Here is an 18655-nt window from a genome sequence, read left to right on the forward strand (position 1 = left end):
GCTGTGAGGAGAGGAGGGATGCAGCCAAGAAAGCAATCAGGGCTCGAGGCAAGGGATGCATCAAGGATAGCAATCATGTTGTGAGGCGAGATTCCAAAGGCTAAACGTGAGAGGCTGCAGGGTCGACTCAGAGAGGTCTATGCATGTGAGAGGCTGAAAGCAAGGTCGACTCGGAGCGGTCTATGCATCGGGCGCGCTTGGGGCGACTACCAGTGCCAACCCCTTATCCCGCGACGCGTCCGACAAAGAGAACGTTCCAAGGCGGCAGAGGAGGTTACCAGCCGAAGGATGCAGTAGCAATAACAGGTATAGTTCCGCGGCGGCCGAGAAGACTCACCGCATAGGAATCGGGATGCGAGGCGAGGGATGCGGCGGGAAGGCCCCGACGGCTAAACGGAAGAGGCTGCAGGGCCGCCTCGGAATGGTCCAAGCATCGGATGCGATTGGGACGACTACCAGTGCCAACCCCTTATCCCGCGATGCGTCCGATACACAGATAGTTCCAAGGCGGCCGAGGAGCCTCACCGCATATCAATCGGGGTGCGAGGCGAGGGATGGGGCGGGAAGGCCCCAACGGCTAGACGGAAGAGGCTTCAGGGCCACCTCGGAATGGTCCAAGCATCGGACGCGCTTGGGGCGACTGCCAGTGCCAACCCCTTATCCCGCGATGCGTCCGATACACAGATGGTTCCAAGGCGGCCGAGGAGCCTCACCGCATAGCAATCGGGGGTGCGAGGCGAGGGATGGGGCGGGAAGGCCCCAACGGCTAGACGGAAGAGGCTTCAGGGCCGCCTAGGAATGGTCCAAGCATCGGACACGCTTGGGGCGACTACCAGTGACAGCCCCCTATCCCGCGATGCGTCCGATACGAAGATGGTTCCAAGGCGGCCGAGGAGCCTCACCGCATAGCAATCGGGGTGCGAGGTGGGGGATGCGGCGAGATGGCCCCAACGGCTAGACGGAAGAGGCCACAGGGCCGCGTCGGAATAGTCCAAGCATCGGACGCGCTTGGGGCGACTACCAGTGACAACCCCTTATCCCGCGATGCGTCCGATACGAAGATAGTTCCAAGGCGGCCGAGGAGCCTCACCGCATAGCAATCGGGGTGCGAGGTGGGGGATGCGGCGAGATGGCCCCAACGGCTAGACGGAAGAGGCTGCAGGGCCGCCTCGGAATAGTCCAAGCATCGGACGCGCTTGGGGCCACTACCAGTGACAACCCCTTATCCCGCAATGCGTCCGATACGAAGATAGTTCCAAGGCGGCCGAAGAGCCTCACCGCATAGCAATCGGGGTGCGAGGTGGGGGATGCGGCGAGATGGCCCCAACGGCTAGACGGAAGAGGCCACAGGGCCGCCTCGGAATAGTCCAAGCATCGGACGCGCTTGGGGCGACTACCAGTGACAACCCCTTATCCCGCGATGCGTCCGATACGAAGATAGTTCCCAGGCGGCCGAGGAGCCTCACCGCATAGCAATCGGGGTGCGAGGCGAGGGATGCGGCGAGATGGCCCCAAAGGCTAGACGGAAGAGGCTGCAGGGCTGCCTCGGAATAGTCCAAGCATCGGACGCGCTTGGGGCGACTACCACTGCCAACCCCTTATCCCGCGATGCGTCCGATACACAGATAGTTCCGAGGCGGCCGAGGAGGTGGGGGATGCAGCGAGATGGCCCCAACGGCTAGACGGAAGAGGCTGCAGGGCCGCCTCGGAATAGTCCAAGCATCGGACGCGCTTGGGGCGACTACCAGTGACAACCCCTTATCCCGCGATGCGTCCGATACACAGATAGTTCCGAGGCGGCCAAGGAGCCTCACCGCATAGCAATCGTGGTGCGAGGTGGGGGATGCGGCGAGATGGCCCCAACGGCTAGACGGAAGAGGCTGCAGGGCCGCCTCGGAATGGTCCAAGCATCGGATGCGCTTGGGGCGACTACCACTGCCAACCCCTTATCCCGCGATGCGTCCGATACACAGATAGTTCCAAGGCGGCCGAGGAGCCTCACAGCATAGCAATCAGGGTGCGAGGCGAGGGATGCGGCGAGAAAGCCCCAACGGCTAGAGGGAAGAGGCTTCAGGTCCGCCTCGGAATGGTCCAAGCATCGGACGCGCTTGGGGCGACTACCAGTGACAACCCCTTATCCCGCGACGCGTCCGATACACAGATAGTTCCAAGGCGGCCGAGGAGCCTCACCGCATAGCAATCGGGGTGCGAGGCGAGGGATGCGGCGAGAAGGACCCAACGGCTACACGGAAGAGGCTTCGGGGCCGCCTCGGAATGGTCCAAGCATCGGACGCGCTTGGGGCGACTACCAGTGACAACCCCTTATCCCGCGACGCGTCCGATACACAGATAGTTCCAAGGCGGCCGAGGAGCCTCACCGCATAGCAATCGGGGTGCGAGGCGAGGGATGCGGCGAGAAGGACCCAACGGCTACACGGAAGAGGCTTCGGGGCCGCCTCGGAATGGTCCAAGCATCGGACGCGCTTGGGGCGACTACCAGTGACAACCCCTTATCCCGCGACGCGTCCGATACACAGATAGTTCCAAGGCGGCCGAGGAGCCTCACCGCATAGCAATCGGGGTGCGAGGCGAGGGATGCGGCGAGAAGGACCCAACGGCTAGACGGAAGAGGCTTCGGGTCCGCCTCGGAATGGTCCAAGCATCGGACGCGCTTGGGGCGACTACCAGTGACAACCCCTTATCCCGCGACGCGTCCGATACACAGATAGTTCCAAGGCGGCCGAGGAGCCTCACCGCATAGCAATCGGGGTGCGAGGCGAGGGATGCGGCGAGAAGGACCCAACGGCTAGACGGAAGAGGCTTCGGGTCCGCCTCGGAATGGTCCAAGCATCGGACGCGCTTGGGGCGACTACCAGTGACAACCCCTTATCCCGCGACGCGTCCGATACACAGATAGTTCCAAGGCGGCCGAGGAGCCTCACCGCATAGCAATCGGGGTGCGAGGCGAGGGATGCGGCGAGAAGGACCCAACGGCTAGACGGAAGAGGCTTCGGGTCCGCCTCGGAATGGTCCAAGCATCGGACGCGCTTGGGGCGACTACCAGTGACAACCCCTTATCCCGCGACGCGTCCGATACACAGATAGTTCCGAGGCGGCCGAGGAGCCTCACCGCATAGCAATCGGGGTGCGAGGCGAAGGATGCGGCGAGAAGGACCCAACGGCTAGACGGAAGAGGCTTCGGGTCCGCCTCGGAATGGTCTAAGCATCGGACGCGCTTGGGGCGACTACCAGTGACAACCCCTTATCCCGCGACGCGTCCGATACACAGATAGTTCCAAGGCGGCCGAGGAGCCTCACCGCATAGCAATCGGGGTGCGAGGCGAGGGATGCGGCGAGAAGGACCCAACGGCTAGACGGAAGAGGCTTCAGGGCCGCCTCGGAATGGTCCAAGCATCGAACGCGCTTGGGGCGACTACCAGTGACAACCCCTTATCCCGCGACGCGTCCGATACACAGATAGTTCCGAGGCGGCCGAGGAGCCTCACCGCATAGCAATCGGGGTGCGAGGCGAGGGATGCGGCGAGAAGGACCCAACGGCTAGACGGAAGAGGCTTCAGGGCCGCCTCGGAATGGTCCAAGCATCGGACGCGCTTGGGGCGACTACCAGTGACAACCCCTTATCCCGCGACGCGTCCGATACACAGATAGTTCCGAGGCGGCCGAGGAGCCTCACCGCATAGCAATCGGGGTGCGAGGCGAGGGATGCGGCGAGAAGGACCCAACGGCTAGACGGAAGAGGCTTCAGGGCCGCCTCGGAATGGTCCAAGCATCGGACGCGCTTGGGGCGACTACCAATGACAACCCCTTATCCCGCGACGCGTCCGATACACAGATAGTTCCGAGGCGGCCGAGGAGCCTCACCGCATAGCAATCGGGGTGCGAGGCGAGGGATGCGGCGAGAAGGACCCAACGGCTAGACGGAAGAGGCTTCAGGGCCGCCTCGGAATGGTCCAAGCATCGGACGCGCTTGGGGCGACTACCAGTGACAACCCCTTATCCCGCGACGCGTCCGATACACAGATAGTTCCGAGGCGGCCGAGGAGCCTCACCGCATAGCAATCGGGGTGCGAGGCGAGGGATGCGGCGAGAAGGACCCAACGGCTAGACGGAAGAGGCTTCAGGGCCGCCTCGGAATGGTCCAAGCATCGGACGCGCTTGGGGCGACTACCGTTGCCAACCCCTTATCCCGCGATGCGTCTGATACACAGATAGTTCCGAGGCGGCCGAGGAGCCTCACCGCATAGCAATCGGGTTGCGAGGCAGATTATTGGGAAGGGAACCCCCTGGGATGCGGCTCAAGCAGTGCCCAAAGGGACTGGAATGCGGAATCACATCGAGAGACCCAAATGCTATACGAGGGCTCAAATCGAATTATCGATTTGGCCACGACATGGACGCATCGGAACGACTACCTTTGCCGAACCACTCGCAATTGCATCCATACCGAAACCAATAGACATTTCCGTTAGAGCCCTCGCATAGCATTCGGGAATCTCGCATGCCCCTCTAAATCGACCAATGCTGGCGCTCAATGAAAATCCGAGCGCTACCACCGTTCGAGCGCCAGCATTGGTCGAGTTAGAGGGGCACGGGGGAGAATGCTCCAGTCAACACCTCCCCTATATAAGTTATTTGTCCGATTCTCGCACAACCGTAGTCTGCCTCGTCGAATCAAACAACGGTCCCAGATTCCGACTTCCGTTCCGTAGAGACCCAAAAGCTAGATGGAGGCTCGCAAGAAAGAGAGTCGGCGCATAGCAATCGGGTTTCTCGAACGTTTAGGGACCGAGCTCACTTGCGGATAGGGCAAAATCCGCCAAGCAACCCAAAAGCTAGACGGGGGCTCGAATCGAATCGCCTAGGCGGCCACAACAACGACGTGTTGGATCGACTACCAGTGCCAAACCATTCAGCAAGACTAGTCTGTGTCGAGGCCGGATAGAGATTCTCAGAGAGCGCCCGCATAGCATTTAGGAGACCTGCCGCGTCCCTCACACTCGACAAATGGTGGTGCACGTTTATAAATCCGAGCGATCCCAACCCTTTCAAGCACCAACATCGGTCGAGATAGAGGGGCACGGAGGGGGCTGCGTGAGACAACACAGTCCCCTATATAAGTTATTTGTCCGATTCTCACACATCCGAAGAATGGTCATCAAATCGGACAACAGCCCAAACTTCCGACTTCCGTCCCAGAAAGCCCAAGAGCTATCTAAAACGTTCATGGCCGGAACTCGATCGCGGCTATACCAGTCCGCCAAGCAACCCAAAAGCTAGACTGGAGCTCTAGTCGAATCACCTCTGTGGCCATTGCAAGGACGTGTTGGAGCGACTACCATTGCCGAACCATTCCGCAGGTCGAGTCCATACCAAGGCCGCATAGAGATTCACGATGAGCTCCTGCATAGCAATCAGGAGACTTGCCGTGTCCATCACAATCGATAAATCCTGGTGCAAGATTTTTGCATCCGAGCGCTCCAACCAGTCGAGCACCAGCATCAATCGACATAAACGGGCACGGGGGGAGGATGCTCGAGAACACTACCTCCCCTATATAAGTTATTTGTCCGATTCTCAAGCAGCCGAAGTCTGGTCATCGAATCGGGTCAAAGACCACAACTTCCGACTTTACCCACAATGCAAGTCATCGAATCGAACATCGGCCCCCGAGTCGGACTCCATGCGTATGTCAGGTCATCGGACCCAAATTCCGCCTTCCTGCGCATGGCGGGCCATCAATATCAACTCGGTCATCGGACCCAAACTCCGCCTTTTTGCGTATGGCACGCCTTCAAATCGGTCATCGGACCCAAATTCCGCCTTCCTGTGCATGGCGGGCCATCAACATCAACTCGGTCATCGGACCCAAATTCCGCCTTTCTGCGCATGGCACGCCATCAACTCGGTCATCGGACCCAAATTCCGCCTTCCTGCGCATGGCAGGTCATCGGACACAAATTCAGACCTCGCCAATATGCCTACGTATCGAATCGGTCATCGGACCCAACTTCCGACTTCATCCATACTGTAGGGTCTTTGAGGTTGGCGCGGTGCGCTCAACCCAGGGAGTCGACCCATCGAAGCATACACCTCCCCTATATAAGCTATTTGTCCGATTCCCACACCTGTGTAGTTTGCACCTCTGACCAGGACATCGACCCCAACTTCCGAACTCGACTGCAACGACGGCACCAGCGCCTTGGTGCGCACCTTGCGACGCACAGTCCCAACATTCGCCTTCCTGCACATGGCAGGTCATCGGACCCAAATTCCGACCTCGCGAGTATGCCTACATATCGAATCGGTCATCGGACCCAACTTCCGACTTCATCCATACCGTAGGGTCTTTGAGGTTGGCGCGGTGCGCTCAACCCGGGGAGTCGACCCAACGAAGCATACACCTCCCCTATATAAGCTATTTGTCCGATTCCCACACCTGTGTAGTTTGCACCTCCGATCAAGACATCGACCCCAACTTCCGAACTCGCCTCCAACGACCGAACCAGCGCCTTGGTGCGCACCTTGCAACGCACAGTGCCAACATTCGCCTTCCTGCACGTGGCAGGTCATCGGACCCAAATTCCGACCTCGCGAGTATGCCTACATATCGAATCGGTCATCGGACCCAACTTCCGACTTCATCCATACCGTAGGGTCTTTGAGGTTGGCGCGGTGCGCTCAACCCGGGGAGTCGACCCAACGAAGCATACACCTCCCCTATATAAGCTATTTGTCCGATTCCCACACCTGTGTAGCTTGCACCTCCGATCAGGACATCGACCCCAACTTCCGAACTCGACTAAAAAGACCGCACCAGCGCCTTGGTGTGCACCTTGCAACGCACAGTGTCAACATTCGCCTTCCTGCACATGGCAGGTCATCGGACCCAAATTCCGACCTCATGAGCATACCTACTAATCGAATTGGTCATCGGACCCAACTTCCGACTTCATCCATACCGTAGGGTCTTTGAGGTTGGCGCGGTGCGCTCAACCTGGGGAGTCGACCCATCGAAGCATACACCTCCCCTATATAAGCTATTTGTCCGATTCCGACACCTGTGTAGTTTGCACCTCCGCTCAGGACATCGACCCCAACTTCCGAACTCGCCTGCAACGACCGAACCAGCGCCTTGGTGCGCACCAAAAGTGCGCACTTTTGGAGGGCACTTTTGTGCGCTCCAAAGGTGCGCACTTTTGGAGGGCACTTTTCTGCGCTCCAAAGGTGCGCACTTTTGGAGGGCACTTTTTGGAGGGCACTTTTCTGCGCTCCAAAGGTGCGCACTTTTGGAGGGCACTTTTTGGAGGGCACTTTTCTGCGCTCCAAAGGTGCGCACTTTTGGAGGGCACTTTTTGGAGGGCACTTTTCTGCGCTCCAAAGGTGCGCACTTTTGGAGGGCACTTTTTGGAGGGCACTTTTCTGCGCTCCAAAGGTGCGCACTTTTGGAGGGCACTTTTTGGAGGGCACTTTTCTGCGCTCCAAAGGTGCGCACTTTTGGAGGGCACTTTTCTGCGCTCCAAAGGTGCGCACTTTTGGAGGGCACTTTTTGGAGGGCACTTTTCTGCGCTCCAAAGGTGCGCACTTTTGGAGGGCACTTTTTGGAGGGCACTTTTCTGCGCTCCAAAGGTGCGCACTTTTGGAGGGCACTTTTTGGAGGGCACTTTTCTGCGCTCCAAAGGTGCGCACTTTTGGAGGGCACTTTTGTGCACTCCAAAGGTGCGCACTTTTGGAGGGCACTTTTCCTGTGCTCCAAAGGTGCACACCTAGGTGAGCACCTTCGACCACACCTTGTAGCACACCAAACTCTGACTTTCGACTTCATCCGCAATGCAGGGTCTTTGAGGTTGGCGCAATGCGCACAACCAGGGGAGTCGACCCATCAAACCCAACACCTCCCCTATATAAGCTATTTGTCTGATTCTCATACATGCGTAGCCTGCAGGAGCAATTAGGACATCGACCCCAACTTTCGGCTTCTAAACGAAAACAAGGTCTTTGAGGTTGGTGTAATGCGAACAACTAGGGGAGTCAACCCATCAAACCCAACACCTCCCCTATATAAGCTATTTGTCTGATTCTCATACATGTGTAGTCTACAGGAGCAATTAGGACATCGACCCCAACTTTTGACTTCTTAACGAAAACAAGGTCTTTGAGGTTGACGTAATGCGCACAACCAGGGGAGTCGACCCATCAAACCCAACACCTCCCCTATATAAGCTATTTGTCCGATTCTCATACATGTGTAGCCTGCAGGAGCCATTAGGACATTGACCCCAACTTTTGACTTCTTAACGAAAACAAGGTCTTTGAGGTTGGCGTAATGCGCACAACCAAGGGAGTTGACCCATCAAACCCAACACCTCCCCTATATAAGCTATTTGTCTGATTCTCATACATGTGTAGCCTGCAACAACGATTAGGACATCCACCCCAACTTCTGAATTCGTCTGCGTTGACCGCACCAAAGGTGCACGCCTTGGTGCTCACCAAAATCCGACTTCCGACTTCTTCTGCTATGCGGGGTCTTTGAGGTTGGCGCAGTGCGCACAACCAGGGGAGTCAACCCACCGAATGCAACACCTCCCCTATATAAGCTATTTGTCTGATTCTCATACATGCGTAGACTGCAGCAATGATTAGGACATCCACCCCAACTTTTGACTTCTTAAACAAGACAGGGTCTTTGAAGTTGGTGCAGTGCACACAACCAGGGGAGTCGACCCATCAAACGCAACACCTCCCCTATATAAAGCTATTTGTCCGATTCTCATACGTGTAGTCTGCAGCAGCGATTAGGACATCGACCCCAACTTCCGAATTCGTTTGCATTGACCGCACCAAAGGTGCACGCCTTGGTGTGCACCCTGGAGTGCACTTTGGTGCTCACCTCGGTGCACACTTTGGTGTGCACCTCGGTGTGCACCAAAGGTGCGCACCTTGGAGCGCACCAAAGGTGTACACTTTGGAGCGCACCACATAGGGTCTTTGAGAGGTTGGCGCAGTGCGCACACCAAGGTGGGTGTTGAGGTGCGTGCCGAGGTGGGTGGGTGCTAGGGTGCGCTCCATGGTGGGTGCCAGGGTGGGTGCGTGCTAGGGTGGATTCCAAAGAGGGTCATAGGGTGGGTGCCAAGGTGGGTTGGTGATATAGTGGGTTCAAAGGTGGGTACTAGGGTGGGTTCCAAGGTGGGTCACAAGTTGGGTGCCAGGATGCGTGGGTGTTAGGTTGGGTGCCAAGGTGGGCTCCTGCGTGGGTGGGTGCTAGGGTGGGTTTCAAGGTGGACGCGAGGGCGGGTGCCAAGGTGGGTAACAAGTTGGGTGTTAGGATGGGTGAGTGCTAGAGTGGGTGCCAAGGTGGGTGGGTGCTAAGGTGGATGCCAAGGTGGTTCACAGGGTGGGTGGGTTCTAGGGTGAGTTCCAAGGTGGGTCACAGGTTCAGTGCTAGGGTGGGTGTCAAGGCGGGTGTCGAGGTGCCTGGGTGCTAGGGTGTGGATGCCAATGTGGGTCATAGGGTGGGTACTAGGGTGGGCTGCAATGTGGGTGCCAAGGTGGGTAACATGCTCGGTGGGTTCTAAATTGGGTGCCAGGGTGGGTGTGCACCCACCTTGCCCGAGGTGGGTGCCAAGGTGCCAGTGTGGGTGGGTGCTAAGGTGGATGCCAAGGTGGGTGAGAAGGTGGGTGATAGGTTGAGTGGTAGGATGGGTGGGTGCCAAGATGGGTCACAGGGTGGGTGCAAGGGTGGGTAGGTGCTAGGGTTGGTGTCAGGGTGGGTGGGTGCTAGGTTGGGTTCCAAGGTGGGTGCGAGGGTGAGTGTCAAGGTGGGTCACAGGTTAGGTGCTAGGATGGGTGAGTGCTAGGGTGCAAAGGTGCCAGGGTGGGTGCTAGGATGGGTCGATGCTAGGGTGAGTGGCAAGGTGGGTCCACAAGTGTCAAGGTGGGTGCCGAGGTGGGTGCCAAGTCGGCGACTGCTATGGTGGATGCCAAGGTGGGTCACGGGGTGGGTGCCAAGTTGCTAGGTTGGGTTCCAAGGTGGGTGCCAACGTGGGTGCTAGGGTGCGTGGGTTAAAGGGTGTCTCACAACGTGGGTGCCAGGATGGGTGCGCACCCACACTGGCCAAGACGGGTGCGGGTGCAAGGTTGGGTTCCAAGCCCGGTCACAGGCTGGGTGCTAGGATGGGTGGGTGCCAAGGTGGGCACCAGGGTGGGTGCACCCACCCTGGCCAAGGTGGGTCACGGGGTGGGTCCTAGGGTGGGTAACGGGGTGGGTACTAAGGTGCGTGCCAAGGTGGGTCATAGGGTGGGTGCCAAGGTGGGCACCAGGGTGGGTGTGCACCAACCCTAGCCAGGGTAGGTCACGGGGTGGTTGTCGGGGTGGGCGTCAAGGAGCCAAGGTGGGTGGCAAGTAGCCAAGTTGCGTGCCAAGGTGGGTGTCGGGGTGGGTGCCAAGGATCCAAGGTGGGTGCCAAGGAACCAAGGTGGGTGTCTGGGTGGGTGCCGAGGTGGGAGCCAGGGTGGGTCCCAAGGTGAGTGCAAAGGTGGGTGCCAGGGTCAAGGTGAGTGCCAATGTGGGTTCCAAGGTGCCAGGGTCAGGGTGAGTGCCAATGTGGGTTCAAAGGTGCTAAGTTGGGTGCGAGGTTGGGTGCGAGGGTGGGTGGGTGCCAAGGTGTGCTAGGTGGAAGCCCGGGTGGGTCGGCATCCCATGGGTGTCGAGTTGGGTGCCTGATGGGTGCTTCTTGTCAAGTTTTAGTCGTCGGGACTCATTTCGAGCCTTAGAGGTCGTTTCTTGTCCGGTTGCCCTGTCTTCGACCTGGGAACCCAATTTTGGTCCTCGGGTCCCATTTTTTTTTGTCTCGCATCCCACTTTTGGCCTGTGGCCTTTTCGGGGTCGATTCTCGTTTTGGGCATCAGAGCATGTTTCTTCTCCTAAAACCCAATATTTGTTTATTAAGTCTCGGAACACATTTTTGTTCTCGTGGACCCATCATGGGTCTTGGAACGCATTTGTGGTCCTTGGGTCCCATTTTGCATCCCGAAACTTGTGTTTTGGTGCTTGATCCCTATTTTGGGTGCCCACCTTGCACCAAGTGCGCACCCGGGGCAAACCGAGCGCCTTGGTGCACCGGGGCAAGATCGAGCGTGCACCCGAGGCGCCCCGAACATGCACCAAGGTGCACTCGGCCCACATGTGAGCGCAGGTCGTTGCGCCCGAGGTGGTGTGTGGGCACCGCGTTGCAGACGGGACACTGCACGCACACGACGCCCCCTCCAGGTGCACGCACGTAGGCCGGGCCGGGTGCACACCCGACGCCCTAGCAAGGTGCGCGCACCCGGGCAGGGCTCACACTTGGCGAACGGGGCGCACTTCGCGAGGGAGGGTGTGCACCTCGACGGGGGTGGGTGGCCGGGGTGGATTCGCACGTGGGTCGCGGTTTGCTAAGTACACACTGCGACAAGCTCATAACGGGTGCGATCATACCAGCATTAGTGCACCGGATCCCATCAGAACTCCGCAGTTAAGCGCGCTTGGGCCGGAGTAGTACTGGGATGGGTGACCTCCCGGGAAGTCCCGGTGTTGCACCCTTTTTTAGTTTTTCGCCGGGCGTCGCAATGCTATTTGAATAAACCTTTTGCCCGTTTGCGTTCTCGTCGGGGCCGGGCCGGGCCGGGGTGCGCTGCCCGCACTACCGCGCGCGCGGGGGCGACACCGAGCGCGCACCCGAGGCACCCCGAGCACACAGGCCACGGTGCAACCCGGGCGTTGTGCGCGCACCCCGGTGCGCCCGAGGTGCTGCGCGCGCACCCAGGTGAAATCGGTGTGCACCTCGGCCAGTGCGCGCTCGGTCGAGTCGCGCACGTTGGCCAAGGTGCACGGTGATGTTTCTTACTCTAAGGTTCCGCACCAGACGCCCGGGACAGGTGAGCGAAGCTGGGCGGGGCCGGGTGCGCGGCCGGGGCAGGTGCACGCAGCTGGAGAGAGCTTTGGAGCACACTTCGGAGCGCACCAATGATGCGCTCCATTCAAAAGTTTCCTGAAAAGGCAAAAAAAGTTGAGATTATAGAATTTCCCACTTGAGAGATTGTAAAAAAAAAAAATTTAAAATGAAGGAAACGCGGGTGCCAAGGTGTGCGCAGCCCAGCCAAGGTGTGCGCACCAAGGCGCCCACCCTGGCGAAGGTGCACGCAAGGTGCGCACCCGAGGCAAACCGGACAATTAACCCAACTTTCGACTTCGCGCGCACCTTGGAGCGCACTTCGGAGCGCTCCTTGGTGCGCACCAATCTTGGGCACCTCGGAGTGCACCATGGCGCCCACCAAGGTGCGCACCCGGGGCAAACCGAGCTCCGACTTCGTGCGCACCTTGGAGCGCACGAAAGGTGCGCACCATGGCGCCCACCAAGGTGCGCAGCCCAGCCAAGGCGTGCGCATCAAGGTGCGCACCCTGGCGAAGGTGCGCACCCGGGGCAAACCGAGCTCCGACTTCGTGCGCACCTTGGAGCGCACAAAAGGTGCGCAACCCAGCCAAGGTGTGCGCACCCCGGTCAAACCGAGCTCCGAATCGTGCGCACCAGAGGTGCACGCCATCGTGCGCACCTTGGAGCACACTTCGGAGCCCTCCTTGGTGCGCGCCGATGTTGCGCACCTCGGAGCGCACCCGGGGAAAACAATGCAATTAACCCGACTTTCGACTTCGTGGGCACCTCGGAGCGCTCTCGGGTTCGCACCTCGGAGCACACCGAGGTGCGCACCTTTGATGCGCTGCCTTCACCAATTTCCAGAAAAGGCAAGAAAACATTGAGAAGGTGTGCGCACCGAGGTGCCCACCCTGGCGAAGGTGCACGCGAGGTGCGCACCCGGGGCAAACCGGGCTCCGACTTCGTGCACGCCGCACCTTGGAGCACACTTCGGAGCGCTCCTTGGTGCGCACCAGGGCGCGCAACCCAGCCGAGGTGCCCACCCCGGCGAAGGTGCACGCGAGGTGCGCACCCGGGGCAAACCGGGCTCCGACTTCGTGCACGCCATGGTGCCCACCGCGGCGAAGGTGCACGCGAGGTGCGCACCCGGGGCAAACCGGGCTCCGACTTCGTGCACGCCGCACCTTGGAGCACACTTCGGAGCGCTCCTTGGTGCGCACCATGGTGCCCACCAGGGCGCGCAACCCCGCCGAAGGTGCACGCGAGGTGCGCACCCGGGGCAAACCGGGCTCCGACTTCGTGCACGCCGCACCTTGGAGCACACTTCAGAGCGCTCCTTGGTGCGCACCATGGTGCCCACCAGGGCGCGCAACCCCGCCGAAGGTGCACGCGAGGTGCGCACCCGGGGCAAACCGGGCTCCGACTTCGTGCACGCCATGGTGCGCACCGCGGCGAAGGTGCGCACCCGGGGCAAACCGGGCTCCGACTTCGTGCACGCCGCACCTTGGAGCACACTTCGGAGCGCTCCTTGGTGCGCACCAGGGCGCGCAACCCAGCCGAGGTGCCCACCCCGGCGAAGGTGCACGCGAGGTGCGTACCCGGGGCAAACCGGGCTCCGACTTCGTGCACGCCGCACCTTGGAGCACACTTCGGAGCGCTCCTTGGTGCGCACCATGGTGCCCACCAGGCCGCGCAACCCAGCCAAGGTGTGCGCACCAAGGTGCACGCGAGGTGCGCACCCGGGGCAAACCGGGGTCCGACTTCGTGCACGCCGCACCTTGGAGCACACATCGGGGCGCTCCCGGGTTCGCACCGGCGTTGCGCACCGTGGTGGGCACCTCGGAGCACACCAAGGTGGGCAGCGAGGTGCGCACCTTTGATGCGATGCCTTCACTAATTTCCATAAAAGGCAAAAAAAAAACGAGATTTTAAAATTTCCGTTTTGAAAGATAGTGAGAAAAAGGGAATGCTGGTGCCATCTTGAGCCCGCCCTGGTGCGCAGCCCAGCCAAGGTGTGCGCACCAAGGTGCCCACCCTGGCGAAGGTGCGCGCCCGGGCAATTAACCCAACTTCCAACTTCGCGCGCGCCAGGGTGGGAGCGCACCCAACAACCGGGCCTGGGAAGAGCCAATGCGAGAAACCCCACCAAACGCTCTGACAAAAAAAGAGGGGGCGCTCCAGTAACCCCGCTTCGGAGCGCACCCTGGGCAAACCCAGCCAAGGTGCCCACCCCGGCCAAGGTGCAGGCGAGGTGCGCACCCGGGGCAAACCGGGCTCCGACAACGTGCACGCCGCACCTTGGAGCACACTTCGTAGCGCTCCCGGGTGCGCACCTCAGAGCACACCAAGGTGGGCAGCGAGGTGCGCACCTTTGATGCGCTGCCTTCACTAATTTCCAGAAAAGGCAAAAAAAAAAGGAGATTTTAAAATTTCCGTTTTGAAAGATAGTGAAAAAAACGGAACGCGCGTGCCATCTTGAGCCCGCCCTGGTGCGCAGCCCAGGTAAGGTGCCCACCCTGGCAAAGGTGCGCACCCGGGCAATTAACCCTACTTCCGACTTCGTGCGCGCCAGGGTGGCAACCGGGCCTCGGAAGAGCCAATGCGAGAAACCCCACCAAACGCTCCGACAAAAAAAGAGGCGGCGCTCCAATAACCCCGCTTCGGAGCGCAGCCGGGGCAAACCCAGCCAAGGTGCCCACCCCGACGAAGGTGCACGCGAGGTGCGCACCCGGGGCAAACCGGGCTCCGACAACGTGCACGCAGCACCTTGGAGCAACTTCGAAGCACTCCCGGGTGCCCACCGGCGTTGCGCACCGTGGTGGGGCAGCGAGGTGCGCACCTTTGATGCGCTGCCTTCACTAATTTCCAGAAAAAGGCAAAAAAAAATGAGATTTTAAAATTTCCATTTTGAAAGATAGTGAAAAAAAAGGAACGCGGGTGCCATCTTGAGCCCGCCCTGGTGCGCAGCCCAGGCAAGGCATGCGCACCAAGGTGCCCACCCGAGGTGCACACCCGGGGCAAACCGGGCTCCGACTTCGTGCAGGCCGCACCTTGGAGCACACTTCGGAGCGCTCCTTGGTGCGCACCATGGTGCCCACCAGGGCGCGCAACCCAGCCAAGGTCTGCACACCAAGGTGCCCACCCCGGCGAAGGTGCACGCGAGGTGCGCACCCGGGGCAAACCGGGCTCCGACTTCGTGCACGCCATGGTGCCCACCGCGGCGAAGGTGCACGCGAGGTGCGCACCCGGGGCAAACCGGGCTCCGACTTCGTGCACGCCGCACCTTGGAGCACACTTCGGAGCGCTCCTTGGTGCGCACCATGGTGCCCACCAGGGCGCGCAACCCAGCCAAGGTGTGCGCACCAAGGTGCACGCGAGGTGCGCACCCGGGGCAAACCGGGGTCCGACTTCGTGCACGCCGCACCTTGGAGCACACATCGGAGCGCTCCCAGGTTCGCACCAGCGTTGCGCACCTTTGATGCGCTGCCTTCACTAATTTCCAGAAAAGGCAAAAAAAAACGAGATTTTAAAATTTCCGTTCTGAAAGATAGTGAAAAAAACGGAACGCGGGTGCCATCTTGAGCCCTTCCTGGTGCGCACCCCAGGCAAGTTGTGCGCACCAAGGTGCCCACCCTGGCGGAGGTGCGCGCCCGGGGCAATCCGGGCTCCGACTTCGTGCACTGCATGGTGCCCACCAAGGCGCGCAACCCAGCCAAGGTGCCCACCGCAGCGAAGGTGCACGCGAGGTGCGCACGCGAGGTGCACACCCGGGGCAAACCGGGCTCCGACTTCGTGCACGCCGCACCTTGGAGCACACTTCAGAGCGCTCCTTGGTGCGCACCAGGGCGCGCAACCCAGCCGAGGTGCCCACCCCGGCGAAGGTGCACGCGAGGTGCGCACCCGGGGCAAACCGGGCTCCGACTTCGTGCACGCCATGGTGCCCACCGCGGCGAAGGTGCGCACCCGGGGCAAACCGGGCTCCGACTTCGTGCACGCCGCACCTTGGAGCACACTTCGGAGCGCTCCTTGGTGCGCACCATGGTGCCCACCAGGCCGCGCAACCCAGCCAAGGTGTGCGCACCAAGGTGCACGCGAGGTGCGCACCCGGGGCAAACCGGGGTCCGACTTCGTGCACGCCGCACCTTGGAGCACACATCGGGGCGCTCCCGGGTTCGCACCGGCGTTGCGCACCGTGGTGGGCACCTCGGAGCACACCAAGGTGGGCAGCGAGGTGCGCACCTTTGATGCGATGCCTTCACTAATTTCCATAAAAGGCAAAAAAAAAACGAGATTTTAAAATTTCCGTTTTGAAAGATAGTGAGAAAAAGGGAATGCTGGTGCCATCTTGAGCCCGCCCTGGTGCGCAGCCCAGCCAAGGTTTGCGCACCAAGGTGCCCACCCTGGCGAAGGTGCGCGCCCGGGCAATTAACCCAACTTCCAACTTCGCGCGCGCCAGGGTGGGAGCGCACCCAACAACCGGGCCTGGGAAGAGCCAATGCGAGAAACCCCACCAAACTCTCTGACAAAAAAAGAGGGGGCGCTCCAGTAACCCCGCTTCGGAGCGCACCCTGGGCAAACCCAGCCAAGGTGCCCACCCCGGCCAAGGTGCAGGCGAGGTGCGCACCCGGGGCAAACCGGGCTCCGACAACGTGCACGCCGCACCTTGGAGCACACTTCGTAGCGCTCCCGGGTGCGCACCTCAGAGCACACCAAGGTGGGCAGCGAGGTGCGCACCTTTGATGCGCTGCCTTCACTAATTTCCAGAAAAGGCAAAAAAAAAAGGAGATTTTAAAATTTCCGTTTTGAAAGATAGTGAAAAAAACGGAACGCGCGTGCCATCTTGAGCCCGCCCTGGTGCGCAGCCCAGGTAAGGTGCCACCCTGGCAAAGGTGCGCACCCGGGCAATTAACCCTACTTCCGACTTCGTGCGCGCCAGGGTGGCAACCGGGCCTCGGAAGAGCCAATGCGAGAAACCCCACCAAACGCTCCGACAAAAAAAGAGGCGGCGCTCCAATAACCCCGCTTCGGAGCGCAGCCGGGGCAAACCAAGCCAAGGTGCCCACCCCGACGAAGGTGCACGCGAGGTGCGCACCCGGGGCAAACCGGGCTCCGACAACGTGCACGCAGCACCTTGGAGCACACTTCGAAGCACTCCCGGGTGCCCACCGGCGTTGCGCACCGTGGTGGGCAGCGAGGTGCGCACCTTTGATGCGCTGCCTTCACTAATTTCCAGAAAAAGGCAAAAAAAAATGAGATTTTAAAATTTCCGTTTTGAAAGATAGTGAAAAAAAAGGAACGCGGGTGCCATCTTGAGCCCGCCCTGGTGCGCAGCCCAGGCAAGGCATGCGCACCAAGGTGCCCACCCGAGGTGCACACCCGGGGCAAACCGGGCTCCGACTTCGTGCAGGCCGCACCTTGGAGCACACTTCGGAGCGCTCCTTGGTGCGCACCATGGTGCCCACCAGGGCGCACCCGAGGCAAACCGGGCTCCGACTTCGTGCACGCCGCACCTTGGAGCACACATCGGAGCGCTCCCAGGTTCGCACCAGCGTTGCGCACCTTTGATGCGCTGCCTTCACTAATTTCCAGAAAAGGCAAAAAAAAACGATATTTTAAAATTTCCGTTCTGAAAGATAGTGAAAAAAACGGAACGCGGGTGCCATCTTGAGCCCTTCCTGATGCGCAGCCCAGGCAAGTTGTGCGCACCAAGGTGCCCACCCTGGCGGAGGTGCGCGCCCGGGGCAAACCGGGCTCCGACTTCGTGCACTGCATGGTGCCCACCAAGGCGCGCAACCCAGCCAAGGTGCCCACCGCAGCGAAGGTGCACGCGAGGTGCGCACCCGAGGTGCACACCCGGGGCAAACCGGGCTCCGACTTCGTGCACGCCGCACCTTGGAGCACACTTCAGAGCGCTCCTTGGTACGCACCAGGGCGCGCAACCCAGCCAAGGTGCTCACCCCGGCGAAGGTGCACGCGAGGTGCGCACCCGGGGCAAACCGGGCTCGGACTTCGTGCACGCCGCACCTTGGAGCACACATCGGAGCGCTCCCGGGTTCGCACCAGCATTGCGCACCTTTGATGCGCTGCCTTCACTAATTTCCAGAAAAGGCAAAAAAAAGAAAAAAATGAGATTTTAAAATTTCCGTTTTGAAAGATAGTGAAAAAAACGGAACGCGGGTGCCATCTTGAGCCCGCCCTGGTGTGCAGCCCAGGCAAGTTGTGCGCACCAAGGCACCCACCCTGGCCAAGGTGGGTCACGGGGTGGGTCCTAGGGTGGGTAACGGGGTGGGTACTAAGGTGCGTGCCAAGGTGGGTCATAGGGTGGGTGCCAAGGTGGGCACCAGGGTGGGTGTGCACCAACCCTAGCCAGGGTAGGTCACGGGGTGGTTGTCGGGGTGGGCGTCAAGGAGCCAAGGTGGGTGGCAAGTAGCCAAGTTGCGTGCCAAGGTGGGTGTCGGGGTGGGTGCCAAGGATCCAAGGTGGGTGCCAAGGAACCAAGGTGGGTGTCTGGGTGGGTGCCGAGGTGGGAGCCAGGGTGGGTCCCAAGGTGAGTGCAAAGGTGGGTGCCAGGGTCAAGGTGAGTGCCAATGTGGGTTCCAAGGTGCCAGGGTCAGGGTGAGTGCCAATGTGGGTTCAAAGGTGCTAAGTTGGGTGCGAGGTTGGGTGCGAGGGTGGGTGGGTGCCAAGGTGTGCTAGGTGGAAGCCCGGGTGGGTCGGCATCC

The 18655-nt window shown here is 60.4% G+C and overlaps 1 non-coding gene across 1 annotated transcript; it reads left to right on the plus strand.

Annotated features, from left to right (window-relative positions):
• Positions 1 to 11483: 11483 nt before the first annotated feature.
• Positions 11484 to 11602, plus strand: LOC131867034 (5S ribosomal RNA). Its single transcript, XR_009365631.1, has one exon. It is a non-coding gene; the product is annotated as a 5S ribosomal RNA (ribosomal RNA).
• The last annotated feature ends 7053 nt before the right edge of the window (positions 11603 to 18655 follow it).

Source organism: Cryptomeria japonica, unplaced genomic scaffold (assembly GCF_030272615.1).
Source record: "Cryptomeria japonica unplaced genomic scaffold, Sugi_1.0 HiC_scaffold_162, whole genome shotgun sequence".
In the NCBI taxonomy this organism is placed as follows: domain Eukaryota; kingdom Viridiplantae; phylum Streptophyta; class Pinopsida; order Cupressales; family Cupressaceae; genus Cryptomeria; species Cryptomeria japonica.